This window comes from Phacochoerus africanus, chromosome 2 (genome assembly GCF_016906955.1).
Source record: "Phacochoerus africanus isolate WHEZ1 chromosome 2, ROS_Pafr_v1, whole genome shotgun sequence".
Lineage (NCBI taxonomy): Eukaryota > Metazoa > Chordata > Mammalia > Artiodactyla > Suidae > Phacochoerus > Phacochoerus africanus.
The window spans coordinates 266,308,958-266,327,393 of record NC_062545.1 but is presented as its reverse complement, the minus strand read 5'-3'; the positions used below and the strand labels follow the sequence as shown (position 1 = coordinate 266,327,393).

General features: G+C 38.2%; 1 pseudogene; it reads right to left on the bottom strand.

The window, feature by feature from the left end:
• Positions 1 to 7,992: 7,992 nt before the first annotated feature.
• LOC125121388 (olfactory receptor 1L1-like) lies at positions 7,993 to 8,968 on the bottom strand (annotated as a pseudogene).
• Positions 8,969 to 18,436: the final 9,468 nt, after the last annotated feature.

Below are 18,436 nucleotides of genomic sequence, written 5' to 3'. Positions count from 1 at the left end.
TATCACATTACCATTCTACATCAAATGTTACCAGACATAGTTCCCAGTGTTACACAGCAGGATCTCATTGATGATCAATTCCAATATCAGTAGTCTCATTTCACTCTTTTTTAATGGATGAAAGCACACAACCCACACCTCAGGGCCCTGACATTCCCTGCCAAATACATATTGCTCATTGCCTGTCACTTATTGATTTTTTTCCATCTTTTGTATTTTTAGGGAGGCACCCATGGTATGTAGAGTTTCCCAGACTAGGGGTCTAATCAGAGCTATAGCAGCTGGCCTATACCACAGACACAGCAACACTGGATGCAAGTGGCATCTGTGACCTACCTCACAGCTCATGACAATGCCAGATCTTAACCCACTGAGTGAGACCAGGGATGGAACCCAAAACCTCATGGTTCCTAGTCAGATTCATTTCCACTGCATCATGATGGAAATTCCCAAGATTTCTGATCACATCTTACAGTGCAACCACCTCACCTCCTTCTATTTCTCATTCACTGCTTCTCCAGGCTAAAATGCAGCCTCCTACAGGAAGCATTCCTCAATGACCTGATTAGAATGAAATATCTGCCTTTGCTGTCTTAGTCTTATAGATTAATTTCTATTAAACACAAATCATGTTCATTGTTATATCATCTTTCACTTGAAGGCAACTAATATGTATGTACTCAGTAACTTGTAAGCCTTTCTCACATAAAGCACACAACAGACTCAGAACATGAGTCCTTATTGTCTCTCTTTTACACTACTTCAAAAACTAAGGTAACTAGCAAATAAAACTTGAACCAAGGATGGTTTGAAGCCAAATCATGTGGTTGAATCACTGCACTGAAAGGCCTCTCTCTTTTGCTTTGACAAAATTAAACATTTCTGTTAAGAAACAGCTTTCCAATGACTTAGGGAACCACAACTTAGCCTTATTTCTTTCTTGCCAGATTAAGCTTGAAAGCTCTTTGGTGCCCTTGTTCAAATCCAGGCCTTATTTCAGACACTATGTGCTATATTTCCCTTGGTCCAGCTATTTTATCAATAAGACCATATCTATTTATCTGTCTATTGCTTATATATATATATATAATTATGTATATATATAAATATATATATATGTATATATATATAAATGAGAGGAGAATCAAGACAGCATATGAGAATAAAATCAATTAGACACAAAAGAAGGAAGTAATGAGGAATTGAGAAACAAAAAAGATGAAAGACATACAAAACAAGTAATAAAATGGTAGAAGTCCTTCCTTAGCTGCAGTTACTTTAAATTAAATGAATTAAGCTATTCAATTAAAAGGCAGAGGTTGGCAGAATGGGTTTTTAAAAACAAACAACCATGATCTGACCATAAACTGTCTACAGGTGACTCAATTTAGATTCAGAGCCACAAATAAAAATGAAAGATTGGAAAAATATATTCCATGAAAAAATAACTAAAAGAAAGCGGAGGTGGCTATGTTAACTATCAGAAAAAAAAATAGACTTTTAAGTAAAAAAATGGTTGCATGAGATAAAGAAGGACATTATATATTGATAAAACTGTCAGTACCTCAAGAAGCTATAAATTCTGGTCACCCACTATGCTGTACTTTAGGTCTCCAGAACTAATTCATCTTACAACTGGAGGCTTGTACTCTGTGATCAACAGTTTCCCATTTCTCTCCCCACCTCCCCACCCCTGGAAACCACCAATCTACTCTCTGATTCTGTGAGTTGTTTTTTAGATTCCACACACAAGTGATATCACACAGTACTTGTCTTTTGATGTCTCACTTGTTCTCTCTTTTTTTTTTTCTTTTTAGGGTCACACCTGAAGCATATGGAGGTTCCCAGGCTAGGGGCTGAGTTGGAGCTATAGCTTATGGCCTATACCACAGCCACAGCAACAAGTGGGTCTGAGCCATGTCTGTGAAATACACCACAACAATGCAGGATCCTTAACCGACTGAACAAGCTCAGGGATCAGACCTGCATCTTCATGGATGCTAGTCAGGTTTGTTTTGGCTGTGCCATGTCAGGAATTTCTGTCTGACTTATTTAACTTAGCCTAATGTCCTCAAGGTCCATCCATGCTGTTAAAAATTGCAAGATTTCCTTTTTAATGGCTGAATCACCTTCCATTGTATATATATACACAACATTTTATTTGTCCATTCATTTGTCAACAGACACTCAGGTTGTTTCTTAGCTATTATGAATGATGCTGCAGTGAATCTGTAGTTTTAATGTGTCACTGTATCCAGCACACAAGCAAGAGCTCACTTCCCCTTTTCACACAGCAGCTGCCTGAGCACTGACGTGGGTGGATGTGTTTTTTCATTCTTACCAACCCACACACATTAGCCAGAAAGTCTTCCTAGAGCAATGATCCAAGGCAAAATTAAATTGTAAAAACTAACCAAAATTTGCAATTTAAATGTAAACAAAACTACAACACTCAGTAAAATTCAAATGAACAATGTTAAGATAATATAATAGATTGTGTTTTATTGAAATGAAATTAGCAGTATTAAGTATAATAGAGAAAGAATTAATCTTTTATTATTTCCTGTTATTTCCCCAATATAATTTTTTTTTCTATTGGACAGCATGGTGAACCAGTTACACATACATGTATACATTCTTTTTTCTCCCATTATCATGTTCCATCATAAATGACTAGACATAGTTCTCAGTGCTACGCAGCAGGATCTCATTGCTGATCCATTCCAAAAGCAATAGTTTGCATCTCTTAACCCCAAGCTCCCAGTTGATCCCACTCCCACCCCTCCCCCCTTGGCAACCACAAGTGTATTCTCCAAGTCCATGATTTTCTTTTCTGTGGAAAGTTTCATTTGTGCCATTTCTATATTTTTGCTTTAATGATACTTATATGCAGAATGGCTATTGAAAGAAGAAGACAAAAATGATGTTAGTAATATCAAGCTGTGTTTAACAGCTTAGGAAGATCAAATACCATCCTGAGCCCAAATTGCCAGTAAGGAATCCTAAAATGCCCAAATTATTAGAATGTCATTTCACAATTCTTTAAAGCTGTCCTTTTCACTTGAAAAAGTTTAGTATTTTGACTTTGTCTAGATCAGCATGAAATGAGTATCTAGAGCTAAAGGGATCTAATTAATCACAGTAGTAATAACAATAAATAACAATTACCATTTCTTGAGTCTTTTACATGTGCTAGACAGTGTCCTCATGTTATTATTCACAGCATTTTATTTATTATCTCTTACTAACTGAATAGTACCTCATTATCTTTCTGTAGCAATCAACCTTATCAGGATGGTTGTACTGTGTCTTAGAAGCACTGATGGTGATCTTTCTAACTTAAAAAGATGTAGCTATCATGACCACATGTCTGTTCTGGTGAGTGGGAGAACCCCTGAGCTTTTGTACTTGTCTACAGGAAAGGTGACAGGTAAACAGAAGTATGATAGGCAGAATTCTAAGCCGACTTTTCAGGAGCCCTGCCTCATGGTCTACATGCCTTGCATATTTTCTGGGACTGTGAATCTGATAGATTTTACTCCTGTGATGAGGTTATGTTATATGGCTCAGGTGACTTTAAAAAAGATTATCTTCAAGAGCTGGACCTAACCACAGGAGATTCCTTTAGATCTCAGTAGGAGGTCAGAGACAGAGGAAGTCAAAGATTAGAAGCATGAGAGGGTTTTTAGCAGCCCCTGAGGACCTGGAGATAAAGGGAGCCACATGGCAAAGATTGTGACTTCCCTCCAGGAGTCCTGGAGGCTGGCAGGGAGATGGGACCCCTGTTTTGCAACTTCAAGGAACTGAATTTCACCAAAAATGTGAATGTGTTTGGAAGGATAGTTCCTCTTCAGAGGTTCCAGAAAGGAAGGCAGCCTGGTCCACACGTCGACTTCAGCCTTCTGATATTCTTGTGATGCTGTCAACATGGTTTATGACTGTTGAGGTTGACCTTGATCACCTGAATGAAGTGGTGTTTGTGAGGCTTCTCCACTGTAAAGTTACCCCCCCACCCCCACTTCATACTGTCTCCTTTGCGGACAGTCAGTATGTACATCCCATGTGAAGGAGTGGAGAGTTTTACTCCTGTTGTGGAGAATGGAAGTGAATATTTGTTTGTTTATTTATTTATTTATTTAAATAATGATTCTTATTTTTTCCACTATAGCTGGTTTACAGTGTTCTGTCAATGTTTTACTGAACAACATGGTGACCCATTTACACATACATGTATCGATTCTTTTTTCTCATAATGTCATGCTCCATCATAAGTGGCTAGTTATAGTTCCCATTGCTATACAGCAGGATCTCATTGCTTATCCATTCCAAAGGCTGTAGTTTTTGTCCATTAACCCCAAATTCCCAACCCATCCCACTCCCTCCCCCTCCCCTCCCTCAGAACTGGTTTATTTTTAAACTTCAATTTTCACTTGTCTCTCAATGGTTTTCTAATACATGATCTTAAAAACTGGTTTTATGTGAATATCTGATTTCAGGGTGGGCAGGATGTGCTGAGGGGGAAGAGGACACTTTCCCTAGAGCCAAGAGCTATGTTTTGGCCACCATGATGCATGAGGCTCCAGAGTGGTTGGGGCTGGAGGCATCTGGGCACAGCTTCTTTTAGGAGTTGACATATAGTGGAATTCATGTCATCAGTATTCAGGGGAGGGCCCCAAGTGGTTAATTAGTCCCTGAAGAAGTGAACTGCAAAGTTTGTAATCATGGTCTCTCCAGAGTGTTGGGGCATGTGGCTGGGTTGCATGCATCACCCTTCACCGAGTGGGGAAACATTGAAAGTTTCATGATCTGTTTAATGTCTGGGGATTCACAACTCATATGAGGCTAATTCATCTTGCCAGTTTCAAAAATGGAAAGAGAGAACCTTCTAAAATGTTGCTGCAGGAGTTCGTTGTGGCCTAGTGATTAAGGATCCAGCATTGTCATTGTTATGGCTTGGCTTGCTGCTGTAGCATGGGTTCTACCCATGGGCAGGGCATTTCCATATGCCAAGGGCATGGCCAAAAAATATTGCTGCAAATATCAGGTCAATGCATGTATTCTGCTCCTTTGTATTTATAAACTAGTTCTGTATTATCTGGTCTGTTCAAGCAGTATAACAAAATAATTATTCTGAAACTGAAAAGTAACAATCAATAAACCTAAACTTTAGATATATACTCCCCAATTGAGGAAGGCATACAAAATTAAAAAACAAAACAACAACAGTAGGAGTTCCCACTGTGGCACAGCAGATTAGGGATCTGGCATTGTCTCTGTAGTGGCTTGAGTTTGATCCCTGGCCCAGTGCAGCTGGTTAAGGATCCAGCAGTGCCACAGCTTCAGCCCAGGTTGCTGTTGCAGCTAGGATTTCATTCCTGACCAGGGAGTTTCCATGTGCCCAGGGTGCAGCAATTAAAAAAAAACAAATCAACAACAACAAAAAAGCCTTAACAACAGCTTATCTATACACCAAAAGGAGGGAAAAAAATAGAACATCATAGTATGACACAAAATGCTTGCAACAGTTCTCAGAAAATAGACTCCACTATTCTCACCCCACTGATCCTTCATCAATGTGGTAAAAATACTCTTTGGCAAGCCTGTTTCAGGGAAATTTTCATTTCACAAATTTTCATTGTGCTTAACTCCTAGTCTCCAACTCACCCCCAGCTGGTGAATCATCATGTGAGAGTAGTGGAGAAAAAAGCCATTTGTTTTCCATGTGCCCCCCATGACCACTGCCCCCCTTCTGTGAACCAGCTGTGGAGGGGCAGAAATATGACATACTTATGAGTCTTCCTTTTTTTTTGCTTTTTTTTTTTGACCACACCCACTGCATATGGATGTTACCAGGCTAGGGGTAAAATTGGAGCCATAGCTGCCTGCCTACACCACAGCCACAGAAACTCAGGATCTGAGCCATATCTGCAAACTACACCACAGCTCACAACAACATTGGATCCCCAACCCACTGAGCAAGGCCAGGGATTGAACTTGCCTCCTTGTGGATTCTATTCAGATTCATTTCTGCTCTGCCACAATGGGAGCGCCCATATTTATGAGTCTTGCATTTTCCTCTGAATAACCTTTGAGTGCCTGAACCATGTACCAGCTCTGCAGGGCATGGCCATCCTTGGCTTCTTATTCCTCTGTGACATCTCCATGCAACTGAGATGTAGGTTTTCTTTTCCTCCCCTTGTGAATCCTTACAATAACCCTTTCGAAGATCTCTGGAACACAGAGGTGGAAGCCACCCATCCATCCTTTTGTGTTGTGGAAAATGGCTGAACTTTGACCCACTCACAGCCAGAGTCAGAATGCGCCTCTTCTTAACACCCCTCTGTAACATCGACTGACCTGACATCTGGAAAAACTTCCCTCATCAACTATCCAGCCTTACCACTGTCACCAGCTCATTCCATTTATGCATACCTGATTCTTTCTAGCCCTGTTCCCTTCTCTCTATTAAAAAAAGTCCTTTACTGCCTGACTTTTGAGACCTTTTCAGATTTCATGCTGGGGGGATCCTCCATATGCGATAGCAGCCTTCGCCCTATTGCCGCAGACCCTTCCCCCACCCCTTGCAGATAAAGTCTCTCCCTGCTGAAGCCTAATTTGGCACCTGCTACTTAAAAGTATGTGTATTCCATAAACAATAAGGATTTTCTGTATAGCACAGGGAACTGTATTCAATATCTTATAATAACCCATAATGGAAAAAAATCTGAAAAAAACTATGACTGAATCACTTTGCTGTGCACTTGAAATAACAGACTATTGTAAATCAACTATAATTCAGTTTAAAAAAAGATGTGTGTTCTTCTGCGCCTTGTAATTGAAAAAAATAACAAAATTTTGCTCCAAAATCTTGGTTATTTATACTGCCTAGGTTATTTTGTCTTTTTAGGATCCCACAGAATTTTGGTCATCAGATTGTTGGCTTAAAATCTAGAACATAATCATTGTATTTAAGTTTAGGATACTGGTATATGGCAGATAAGAAATAGAAATTTGTTGAACAAACAAATTCACAGACCTCTGAGTTGCCAAAGAAATGAATGGACTAGCAGCGACTTTAATATTTTTCAGAACTCCCAAATGAACAAAAGCTCTTTTTCCTACCCAATCAAGGTTAGTAGGTTGGCTTGAATCTATTAAGAAAGAAGTATCCCCAGTATCTGGGACCACCTACTACCAGGGTCACCATTACCTAATATTTCCTCCCTGGGAAGATGCGGTTGAATTCAGGTCAAATGAAATGAATAAGGAAAGACTTAAATGCACCTGCAGCTGTGCCAGGTGGGAAGCAGGGAGGAGAATGCCGAGACAATGTGCTCTTGAGGATGTGGCCTGGAACTACTTTATCAAGAGTCATCTGGTGGGCTTATTCCACTTGTTTGAAATGATTATAGAAGACAGGGTCTGAATCGTTGAGATGATGCAGAGGAAGGAGTCATGGTTCTGACCTTTATAATGGAAGACAGACCTTGCTGTTGAGAAGCACTTGGGCTAATGTGCTGAATTAACTGTCTTTCTCTTTCTCATACACACACACACACACACACACACACACACACACATTCAAACAGCTTTAAATAACTACATAAAAACTCATCCTGAATAAGGATACCTGGAGTTGATAACATCAAAACACGAGGACAGGAGGAATTTCAGCTGAGTTAGGGTTAAGTGAAAGGGATGTGGTTTTCTGGAAAGGAGAATGTAAGGTTGATTGAGGTTCAGATTAGGGCACAGAGAACAGACTTCAGGTAAACCTTGTCCCAGGCAGGTAATATGAGAGACTTGGAATATAAACATCATATACATGAGTAGCTTCAACACATTATCTTCATCATACATGCAGTAAACGTTCTTCTCTCAGTGAAGAAACATTGTTGAAAATACCATCTTTCAGAATCTCATCACAGGCATATTAAAAACCTGCAGTCAGGGACAAGCAATTTTTGTAGGATTCTAAGACCTCGGCTCCTCTTATTGGCATTTCACCCTGTGGATGCCTTTCATCCAGCCTTGCTTCATGTCTTTGTTTCTTAGACTATAGATAATTGGGTTGAGCATCAGAGTCAGTATGATATAGATGATTTTTGCTAGTCTATCCTTGACAGAGTAGTTGGACAGGGGCTGGAAATAGACACAGCTAATACTTCCATAAAACAGGATCACGACCATGATTTGGGAGACATAGGAGGAAAACGCTTTTCACTTCCCAGCAGCTGAAGGGATCTTTAGAACAGGGATGAGGATTCTCAAGGGGGAGACGATGATGCATGAAAAGGGGGTCATTATGACCACCAACCCATCTGTCATGACTGTGATTTTCTTGACAAAATGGGAGGAATGGGACAATTTTAGCACCAGCTGGTGGTAACAAAAAAAGTGGTCAATGACATTGGAAGCACAGAAGGTGAGATGTTTGGTCAGGAGGATGTGCAGGAGGGAGAGGAGTTGTGGGATGCAGAAAGGGAGGATGAGAAGCAGGATGCAGTGCCTGTGATTCATGGCGGTGATGTAGGGTAAGGGATTACATATGGCCACATAGTGGTCAGTGGCCATGGCTGCCAGGAGGTGGCTGTCTGTTTCCAAAAGTTATGAAGAAGTGCATATGTGTCAGACACTCACCATAGGAGATGGTCACTGTCACTGATAAGAAGTTCACTACCATCTTGGGGATGATGACTGTCACATAGCAAATGTCAACAAAAAACAGGATACTCAGGAAAAAGTACATGGGCGTCTGGATGCGAGTTTCTGAGTGGATGGCTAGGAAGATGAGCAGGTTTCCTATCGCTGTGATGAAGTAGATTGGGAGAAACACGGCCAAGGGTGGCTTCTGATCTTCAGGTCAGTAGGAGAGTCCCAGGAGGGTGAATATGGAGGGTCTTGTTAGGTTATTTCTTCCCATAGTCTTGGGTTCGCCTAAAGATAAGCTATCATTATAACAGATTCTTCCAACATACAACATATTCTATCCAAGAATTTTTCTGTTTATTCTTCCTATCAGCAATTAGAACAACTGAAAGTATCATAACTACCTAGACTGTGACTTCTGTCCATAAATAAATTCAGAAATTGTTACCTATTTTAAGCTCCTTTCAGTTTTCTTCTGTAACAGGAAAGAAGAAATGGGAAAGAGAAAAGAAGAGATGGAGATAGAATAAGAGTTAGAATTCCCAGGAAGGGGAGGGGGACTTTGGATAAATCGTTTTCTATTTGAGGGTTTTTCAGTAGTTAATTCAGAGCAGAGTGATCAGTAAATTGCTTTCCCTCTTCATTGCCAGCTGACAGAATGATGCTTTCCTTTCATTCAGATGCTTCTCTCTGCATCAGTTATCCTTGTGCCTGAAACTCATTTGGAAAAGGATTGAGACATGAGATCACCCAACAGTTACTCCATATCCCTCACTTCTTGGTGAAACTTTATTTGAGTGAGAAGATAAGCGATAAAAGACAGAGAGCATAGATAGTAAAAACATTTCTTTTAATGTTAATATCTGTCCCATACTTGGTATCCAATTCCTGGATCTAAAACTGTTTTTGATGTTATGTGCTGGTTTGTGTTGGTGTAATTCTTTTAAAAATTCCTGTCTTGGCTGTAGACTGCCCAGATAAAACTATACAGGGAAGTCACCTGATCTTAGACAAGATTTCAGCCCTCCTGAATCTTCAGGATGTCTTTCCTGCCTTCTCTGGACCTTCCACATGCTGAAAAGACTGTAGACACTCATAGTCTCCACCTTCTCTCAAGAGAGCATCCTTTGAGACTTTAAGAAGTCCCAGAATTCCAGATGGAGGAGACAGTAGAAAACAAACCAACAATTGTTGAAATTTTGGAGTTTCTATCCCAAGGAGCCTGTCCTTTCTCTCCTAGTAATCACTCTCTTGACTCAGCTCCTTTATGACAAAAAAACAAAAAACAAAAAACAAAACAAACCAAAAAACACCTATGTGAGTTTGCCACAGAGATGCACTGTGACTGGCTCTCCCAGACATCCTGGGTGTTGTTTTTAAAGCTGTATGGTTTACACCAAAAGACCACCTATAGAGTTAGTTAGAGGAAATTTTTTGGAGTCTACATAGCTTTGGACTAAAAAGACTTGAACATCTTATGTCACCAGTCTTTTTTCCATTTCCCAGTCTTAGAAGGTTGGGCAATGTTCTTAGAACTCAGAATATCAAAATTAATAAGGTTAAGACTTAAGATCCCAGAATTTACTTTTGTTCTTATGTTCCCAAATCTACTTATAAAATACTGGTGTATGACCCTGCTTTTCCATTCAGGAAAATCACCCTGTGAATATATTTTATGCATCATGGCATCCCAAGTTACTGGTAACTGGGGGCTTCTCATTTTGTGTGTACTGTAGAAATTCCCCAGTTAGGACTCAAACTACCCTTTCTGCCAATGAAACCATTACCCAAGAATATCCAGTTCTTGATGACTCATTCCCTCCATAACCATTTATACTGTCATGCCTTTGTTTCTACTTTCCTTCATCTTCTATATCTAGATTGCAAGGCTTAAGTTCAGCCTCTTCCAGGAAACTTTGCTTGGTGACCTGCCATCAAAATGGGTCTGTGCTCTGTCCCCTTTTAAAGCTTTGGACTTCCATTCTAAGCAATAACTCAATCTCTTGGCTGTACTGCTCACACATTAATTTTAAGACTCACAACTTCTTTCATCATGTAGCAAGTGCTTGTCTTGTGCTAGGCACTCAGTTTAATAATGGCAAATGCAATATCTTATTTAACTATGGCATCACCTTCATGAAGTAGGCAGTCTTCTTTTCCTTAGAGATGAAGAGTATGAGCTCAGAGAGGTGAAATGGATTGCCCAATGTAACAGATCTAAAAAGTGACAGAATCAATTTCTGGACCATCTCATGAGATTATTTGACGCCTGCTTGGCTTCATGCTCTTCACCTGCTATTCTACTACTTCTTCATGCAAAAAAGATTTGGGAATTCTTTGCTGAGTAACAATTCTCAAATGAATCATATATTCAAAAAATACAAACTATTTCTTATTAAAGATTTTTATGATTTTTATTTTTTCCATTATAGCTGGTTTACAGTGTTCTGTCAGTTTTCTACTGTACAGCATGGTGACCCAGTTACACATACATGTATATATTCTTTTTTCTCACATTATCATGCTCCATCATATGCGACCTGACATAGTTGCAAGTGCTACACAGCAGGATCTCATTATTAAAGTTTAAGATACATCCCACTAGACAGCATATTCCTTGAGATCAGTAATTATGCCTATTAATATCTGATTTCTCCAGGCAGTCAATAAATTCATAAATATTTCTTGACTGTTTACTATATGTAAGGAATTGTACTAGGTGCTGGAGATACAGTAAGACATAAAAAGAGGCAGTTTCCATCCACTTATGGGTCACTCAATGTTTTGTCCAAGATAACTAGGTACTTTATAGCAATCACAGTATTTCCTCATTTTTTTGTTTGTGATAATTTGAAATTTTAAAACAGTAGAAAAATACAAAGAGGAGAAGTAATAATCCATGTTTCCATCACTCAGAAAGATTGACTACAGTAACATTTTGTCCTATTTTCCTTCAGCCTTTCAAAAAATTCTTTTATTCATGTGTTTATAAACATTTATAAGATGCTTATTTCGGGAACTGTTCCATGTGCTTTGTAAATACTGACCTTTTTATCCTCCTAATAACTCTATTGGGTAGATTTTCTTAATTTTTAAAGCATTTTATTGAGGTATGATTGACATATAAAAAATTTACAATTTAATGTATACAAACTGAGTCCCAGTTTGATGACTCAGTGTATAAGTACACAACTATCAAGATCATAAATACATTCGTCACCTCCCAAAGGTTCCTCCTATCCCATCTATGATGATGAAGATAATGACAAATACTTAAGATCTACCTACCCTCTTAGAAAATTTAAAATATAGGGTAGAGTATTGTTAGTTATAGACCCAATGCTCTATAGTGGATATCCAGAACTTACTTATCTGGGATTTTTTATTCTTTAATTATTACTTCCCAATATCTCTCTTCCTTCAACCCCTGGAAACCACCATTTTACTCTCTGCTTCTCTGAGTTTGACCATTTTAGGGTCCACTTATAGGGGAGATTATGTAGGGTTTTTTTTTTTAATGATTTTTAGTTTTTCCCATTATAGCTGGTTTACAGTGTTCTGTCAATTTTCTACAGTACAGCAAGGTGACCTAGTCACACATACATGTATACATTCTTTTTTTCTTACATTATCATGCTCCATCACAAGTGACTAGATATAGTTCTCAGTGCTATACAGCAGGATCTCATTACTTATCCATTCCAAAGCTAATAGTTTGCATCTGTTAACCCCAGATCCCCAGTCCATCCCACTCCCTCCCTCTCCCCCTGGAAACCACAAGTTTGTTCTCCAAGTCGATGAGTTCCTCTTCTGTGGAAAGGTTTATTTGTGTTATATATTACATACCAGATATAAGTGATATCTTATGGTATTTTCTTTCTCTGACTTACTTCACTGAGTATGAGAGTCTCTACTTCCATCATGTTGCTGCAAATGGCATTATTTTCTTCTTTTTTGTGGCTGAGTAGTATTCCATTGTGTATATACCCACACCTTCTTAATCCGTTCCTCTGTTGATGGACATTTGGGTTGTTTCCATGTCTTGGCTATTGTGATTAGTGCTGCAGTGAACATTTGAGTGCATGTGTCTATTTTAAGGAAAGTTTTGTTTGGACATATGCCCAAGAATGTGACTGCTGGGTCACATGGTAATTCTACATTTAGTTTTCTGAGGTACTTGCATTGTGGTTTTACCAATTTACATTCCTACCAATAGTTTAGGAGGGTTCCCTTTTCTCCGTACCCTCTCCAGCATTTGTTATTTGTGGACTTATTAATGATGGCCATTCTGAATAGTGTGAGGTGGTATCTCATAGTAGTTTTGCTTTGCATATGTAAGGTTATTTTTTCTTCCTGTATTTGGCTAACTGCACTTAACATAATGTCCTTTTCCATCCATGTTGCAAATGATAGGATTTTATGGGTGAATAATATTCCACCATGTGGATATATCACATTTCCTTGTTCTGTCCATGTGTCAGTGTACATTTAGGTCGTTTCCATATCTTGGCTATTGTAAATAATGCTTCATTGGACTTGGGAATGCTGGTGTCTCTTTGAGATCTTGATTCAGTTCCTTTAGATAAAACAAGAATGAGATTGTTGTATCATATGAGAGTTCTGTTTTTCATTTTTTGAGAAATTTCCACACTGTTTTTCATAATGGCTGTACCAATTTACATTTCTCCCAATAGTGTACAGCGGTTTCCTTTTATCCATGTCTTCACCAACTATTGTTTGCTTTAAAAAATAAATAATAATAACCATTCTACTGGGTGTGTGGTGATACATATCAGTGTTTTGGTTTTAATTTCTCTGCTTAGTGATGTTGGGCATCTTTTTTTTTCATGTACTTCTTGGACATTTGTATGTTTTCTTTGGGAAAATGCTTATTCAGGTGTACTTTGTGGAATTTTTAATTGAGTTAATTGTTTTTTCTCTATTAAGTTGTGTAAGTTCTTTACATATTTTAGATTAACCCCTCCTCAGACATATGGTTTACAAATATGTCTCACATTATGTAGCTTGCCTTTTCATAAAATTTTCAACAAAATTAGAATATAGTTGATTTACAATGTTCCTTCAATTCTTGCTGTAAAGTGACCCAATCACACACATACATACATTCTTTTTTTCATACTATCTTCCATCTTGTTCTAACCCAAGAGATGGGGGGGGGTCTAGTTACCTGCACTGTGCAGTAGTACCCCATTGCTTATCCACACTAATTGTAATAGTTTGTATCAACCAACACCAAACTCCCTGTCCATCATACTCCCCTCTTCCTTGGCAACAACAAGTCTGCTCTCCATGTCCATGATCTGCTTCTGTTCTTTAGGTAGGATCATTTGCACCAAATTTTTAAAAGCTTTTTATTTATTGTTATTTCCCCAATACAATTTTTTTCTACTCTACAGCATGTTGACCCAGTTACACATACAATTATACATTCTTTCTTCTCCCATTATCATGCAACATCATAAGTAACTAGACATAATTCCCAGTGCTACACAGCAAGATCTCATTGCTAATCCATTCCAAAGGCAATACTTTGCATCTATTTACCCCAAGCTCCCAGTCCAGTCCATCCCACTCCCTCCCTCTCCCCCTTGGAAACCACAAGTCTATTCTCCAAGTCTACGATTTTTTTCCTGTGGAAATGTTCCTTTGTGCTGTATATTAGCTTCCAGATGTAAGTGATATCATATGGCATTTGTCTTTCTCTTTCTGACTTACTTCACTAAGGACAAGAGTCTCCAGTTCTGTCCATGTTGCCGCAAATGGCATTATTTTGTTCTTTTTATGGCTGAGTAGTATTCCACTATAGATGTGTACCACATATTCCTTATCCATTCCTCTGTTGATGGACATTTGGGTTGTTTCCATGTCTTGGCTGTTGTGAATAGTGCTGCAATGAACATGCGAATCCATGTGATTTTTCAAGGAAATGTTTGTCTGGATATATGCCCAAAAGTGGGATTGCTGGGTCATATGGTAGTTCCATGTATAATTTTCTAAGGTACCTCCATAGTGTTCTCCATAGTGGTTGCACCATATTTTAAATTGCACATATAAGTGATGGTTTCCTTGGCTATTCAGGAGCCTTTTGGTTTGATGCAGTCCCACTTGTTTACTTTTGCTTTTGTTGCCAATGTTTTTGGTGTCATTGTCAAGGCCAATATCAAGGATCTTTATGTTTTCTTCTAAAAGTTTTACAGTTTCAGGATTTACAGGTAAGTTTTTATACCATTTTGAATTGATTTTTCTGTCCGGTATAAGATTAGGGTAAAATTTCATTCTATTGCATGTGAATATCCATGAGGAGCCCCAAATGAAGGATTCCTCAAATTGCAGCTCTGTACAGAACTGTGAGGAATGTTTACAATCATTCATTCAATAAGTATTCCTTGAAGGCTTGCTATGTGCCAGCCACTTCTAGAAGTTCTAGAGAGACAGCACTAAATAAAATAAAGCACCTGTACCCGTAGAATTTTAAATTTTGAGGAAAGCAGACATTAAGCAAATAACTCTGTTATATGTTCTGAAGTCACATGGGATATTGAAAAATAAAAACATGGTATGTGAACAGAGTGTGACAGGGGAGACAATATTTTATAAAAGATGGTCAAGGAAGAGCTCTCTGGAAAGGTGACAACTGAGCAGAGATCTGAATGATATGAAGAGCAGTGTCTCTCAAATTTAGTCAAACAGAGGTCTGTTTTAAAGGAAGAATACAGAATTCCTGTTGTGGCGTAGCAGAAATGAATCCAACTAGGAACCTTGACATTGAAGGTTCAATCCCTGGCCTTGATCTGTGGGTTAAGTATCCGGCATTGCCGGGAGCTCTGGTATAGTTTGCAGACGTGGATCAGATCCTGTGTTTCTGTGGCTATGGTTTAGGCCGGTAGCTGTAGCTCAGATTCGACCCCTAGCCTGGGAATGTCCATATGCTGCGGGTGCAGCCCTAAAAAGCAAAAAAAAAAAGGGTAAATGGAGAAGACAAATAACTCCAACTCAGCTATTATGTGTACATTTTTATTGTTTCATGTGTATATACTTTTGTGATGTTACTGACATATGTATAAACTTACAATAAGTTTACACTTAACATTTATATTGCTTATAAACTCCCAAACTCAAAAGAACAGAAAACAATATTTTTATAAATTAAACATGCATAAGTCATGTAAACTATAATAATAATTTTATATGAAACTGAAAATATTATGACTGATGAATAATGTTTCATTGAGGAAATAAATTAACTTTATTGGTATTAAGCAAAGAAAAGTATAGCTTCTAATCAGTTCTGTATTAAATCTATCTCTCTATCTCTTTTTTTTTTAAATGTCCACATGTGCAGCACATGGAAGTTCCCAGGTTAGGGGTTGAATTGGAGCTGCAGCTGAGGCCTTTGCCCAAGCCATCGCAAGGCCAGATCCCAGGCTCATCTGCAACCTATGCTGCAGCTTACAACACTGGGTTCTTAACCCACTGAGTGAGGCCAGGAATCAAACCCACATACTCATGGATACTATGTTGGGTTCTTAACCTGATGAGCCACATCAGGAACTCTTCCTTTTTTTGTGTTTTAATTTCAACCATCTAGTGAAAATAAGGTCTATTTATATAAGCGTATAGCAAAAAGGCCATTAATATTTTGAAGAATTTATTTTTTGTGGAAAAAATTAAGACATTCTACTAAATCAAAACTCTGCTGGTTAGCAATTCATGAATGCCAATTTTAATAAAGTGTTTATTTAAAGATTATATTAGCATTGGGGTCATATTGAAATATACAATAGCAGGTACCCAGACAGTGAATAAAATCTAATCACTAATGACAACAATAATTATAAACATTTTTTGAATTCTCTGTACCAGATAGAATCATTAGAATGTGACAAATATTACTTATTATCTCCACATCCCACAACTCCTATGTGACCTTCACCAAAGGACAAGACTGAGTCCTGGAGGAAGATGTGATGTCATTTATTAGATAAAAAGGCTTCATCATGACCACTTGGCCATCACTATGAACTGTATAGGAAGTCCTGTGTCAGTATCTGAATCTTCATGGAGAATATCTTCCTGAAAGATAAATTTGTGCTTGTTTCAGATGAACTTATCTGAAATCAATTACATTTGAAAAGCCAAGGTGGTTAAGTTGCTATTTCAATTGATTATTATCTTTTTGGCCAAACCCATGGCATATGGAAGTTCCTGGGCCAGGGACTGAATCTGAGCCACAGCTGCAATCTACGCCACAGCTGCAGCAATGCCAGATCCTTAATCCACTGTACCAGGCCAGGGCTTGAACCTGTGATGCCACAGAGACAATTCCAGATCCTTAACTTGCTGTGCCCTAAGTTGCTCTTTTAAAATATTTAAAAATATATATTTGTAAACTGCCTATGATTAAAAGGAGGACAATGTGAGAAAAAGAGTGAAAAAGATTGGATCAATTTCCTGTACAGCAGAATTTGACAGAACAATTTAAATCAACTATAATAGAGAAATTAAAAATCTTAAAAAATATTTTAATAGTGTTTAAGACTAGAGAGTGAAAATCAGGTTTTCCTCCTGTTCCTGAACCATCAAGAGATAGGTGATCAGATAGCAATTTCTAGGGTAGCATCCACAGTATAGAGAGGCTGTGCACTAGAGTCATTCACATCCACTCACCCATGTGTCATACAATGCATACAGTTTTGCACCTTGATTTTTCTCAGTTAACAAAATATATTGAACATGGTTGTGTATCAGTAAACAGAGAACTTAAGTTTTACACTGGAGTGTTGCCGAGATCAGCTCAGCAGGATGGGGCTGAAGAGAGGGTGCTATGGAACTTAAGGAAAAAAAAATAACATAAAACAAGACACAGAGACGTTTATCTTAAGTGAAGGTGGGAACCAGGGGACTCAAGGTCTCAGGGACCAAGAGCCCTGCCTCAAGAAACCACACTGCTTTTATTGTGCTCTTGAGGATTACATCAAGCGAAAAGGGGGTTGTAGGTGCAGGATATAGGGTTTTTTTTATTATTTTAAAAGTCACTTAGCTGGTAAATGGTTAAACTTTTTACTCTGAACTGTAGGCATTTAAGAATCATTAGCATTTGAGTTAGCTATCTATGCACAGCATTTCAGAGAATCCTCAAGTCATTTACCATCACCATGACTGTTTCTCAAGCAGGAAGATGGGACAAAGTAAGGAAGGATAAGATGGAGTTTTCAGCAAAGAGGCTAAGAAAATATTACAAAAACATGTCTCGCAACAGGGTATTATTCCATGATGAGATTCTGTGCTCATTGTTGTATCCAAGCCTTCATACTCTGCTTGAACACAGCAAGCATGTGCAATTACTTCCTGAATGAATGAGTATAAGTTTGCTCATTCTTCTCTTTTATGGTATTCAATTATAATGTATTTAATAAGAAAAAAGTAGATGGACATTTAGCGACTGTTGTTCGGCTTCTACAAGGACTCTTGTAGGGTAAAATTTTAGAACAGAAATTTCTGGTCAAAGGGAATACTTTATGTATATTTACAAGTTTTGTTTCAAAGACCTTGTGTCAGTGTACCATCATGAGCTATGTATGTCTGCGGTGAGTTCTCAACCTCTTGAATAGTTCACAATGTTATCAAATATTTTTTAGTATTATTCATGATTTTTAAATATTTATTTATTTATATATTCTTTTTTCTAGTGCACAGCATGATGACACATTTACACATACAATTATACATTCTTTTTCTCACATTGCATGTTCTATAATAAGTGACT